The sequence below is a fragment of the Sinocyclocheilus rhinocerous genome, unplaced genomic scaffold, assembly GCF_001515625.1.
Source record: "Sinocyclocheilus rhinocerous isolate Xijiao unplaced genomic scaffold, SAMN03320098_v1.1 scaffold241, whole genome shotgun sequence".
Classification (NCBI taxonomy): domain Eukaryota; kingdom Metazoa; phylum Chordata; class Actinopteri; order Cypriniformes; family Cyprinidae; genus Sinocyclocheilus; species Sinocyclocheilus rhinocerous.
Window position 1 is genome coordinate 639,294 of NW_015659312.1, and position 2,517 is coordinate 641,810.

Genomic DNA, 2,517 nt, shown 5'->3' on the forward strand with positions numbered 1-2,517 from the left:
AACCGCTGGGTCGATAAAACTTAATAGCTGGGTTTGTCCCTTTTTAACCCAGCGCTGGGTTATATTTAACCCAGCATTTTTTAGAGTGTATGCTGTATATAAAGCAGGCTATAATCTGTTTTCCTGGTAGCGCACCAAAAGATGTTTTTACTTGAGTATGAGGAAATCTGTCCAGTGTTCTTAGGAACAGTGAAAATCCATGAACATGTGACATTAATGGATAACACAGAAAACCACAAGAAGCTTTTCACAAGAAATTAACCCAAACCCTGCGCATTGTTAATTCTCTATTCTTAAATGTGATTACTTTATCTGATGAATTTACTGCTCACACTTCATATTTTCAAAGAAACCTTCATAAACCCACTGCTATGATGAAACAGGAATCTAACATCTAAATGTCTATTTATATCTCTGACTTTTTAATTCTTGCATCAGATCAGTTATCAGATCATCAGCCTGTCATGATATGACTTTGCCTCACAAAACAAATCAGTCACAGCCTGTCTGCTATGATAAAAAGGCTTACAGTTGTTTTGACTGTCTTTAAGTTGAGTTTGAAAAAACTAAAGATTTCAAAGCTCATGACAACATAGTTTCACATTACAGGATTAAAAAACAATGAAAACAGCATTACAAGGAGCCTCAGTGAGTGTCACCCAGAACTATTTGTGTATAAAAGATGTTATCCTTTATTATAATTTGTGACAAATGCCATATAATGAGCGATTACTCAAAGACTTTGATGTCAAAAAACATTAAAAACGCCATTATTCATTTCACAATGTTAACTTTTCATACATGTCATCTGCTTTACATGCCGGAGCTTCTGATTGTGCAGCACCAACTGTTGGGAGATAAAGTTCAAAAATTCATTTTGACACCACCTGGCATTATTAAAGAGTAATGAGATCAGTTAATGTATTGTTTGAATCATGTTTACACTTGCAAATTCTGTGTACATTGTTTAAACAAACTGATGTTTAATTTCATCAATTCAAATAGGTTACATTTTCAGTGTAGCATGTGTATACAAATAATACGTTGCAGTAACTTACAGGTGATCATTGTTCCTGTGTTTTGTTCAACTAAAGAATACAATGGGACATCAAACCCTGTCCAAAAAAAAGACTGTCATTATTTTATTTTATTTTATTTATTTATTTTACATCTAAGCATTTAACATGAATGTCACTTACCTTCTGCAACACGGGAGTAATACACAGAGAACCGACTGTTTAACTGTGCTATAAGAGATAAGAAGAGACTTTACCATCATGCATAAAAGTTACATTGTTAAAACGTTTATTTAAAAGAATTTAATTTTCCCTTACTGACATATTAATGGCACATCTTTAAATTGCACAAGGATCTACTCTTAACTTCACTCATTTGAAGGAAACATCTTTAAAACGAGCAAATGATAGAGGGCCTGCAGTTTAGCTGATTCCGGTTTCCATTTGAGTAACTGTTCAGTTAGAGTCAAGAATAGATATATAACAGGAAGTGCAATATACACATACAAACTATGTTCTGATGAGACAACAGTCATCACTTCCTCTCTTGTTTCCAATAAGCCATTGCTCTGACAGTGACAACCCAATAGTGTTAAACATTTCAGGGCTACAGTTGTGGACTTACTTTGGCTGTTGGTTTTGCGCCTTTGTTTTTTTAAATAAAGAATGACACAGACGGTCAGTGATATGAGGACACACAGAGACACTACTGTGGTCATCATCACTACTACTGTCAGATTAGTTGTCACTGTTTCACTCCCATCACTGTTATTTTCAGCCAGGCCAGCAAGACTGTCAGCAGAGGCTGAAACAACATATGTGATCAATTAAAGAAAAGCATATTCAAAATCTATCCATTTGATTAGGTTATTTTGATCAGACACATGCGCATACATTATATACAATAGGTAGGCTACTTGTCTTACCTGTGGTTACCAATGTTGTGGAGCGAGATGTATTATGAGCTATAATTAAAATGCATATAAAAATTAGAGTTAGATCTAAGGTGTTGTAACAAGCAAAATAGACTAACAATAATTATATTTTAAAGCTTTTTAAAGACTCATGGATATTTGAAGCATGCTAAAGTGTTACTAATCTCTTCAGAGGACTTCCTCGTTACGCCAGTAGATGGCGACAAGGTGGCATTCACTTGAACAACTTGTTTAAACACTGATTCATTCTGGAACCAAATACCACTACTGCCTTACTCAAGACGCAGCACTTCGTTCTGCTTTGACTTTGTTTGGAACTATTTTTGTTGATGGAGCAAAATTAGACCACCTGGCAATTTTGTGGCCAAAATGTAAGTTGTTAAAATGTAAATGAACTTGTTTATTGATCTGTCAAAAGCAACAGCACAGTCATGTTGTTGGTAACATAAATGTTACTGCAGCTGTTATTAACTGTTACAATTATTATTATTATTATTGTCTGTTCTCTTTACTATTAGTGTTATATTTCATTTTATTACCTTAAATTATATATATATATATATATA

General features: G+C 33.9%; 1 pseudogene; it reads right to left on the bottom strand.

The window, feature by feature from the left end:
- Positions 1-779: 779 nt before the first annotated feature.
- Positions 780-2,517, bottom strand: part of LOC107723377 (uncharacterized) — a 12,578-nt pseudogene continuing 10,840 nt past the window's right edge.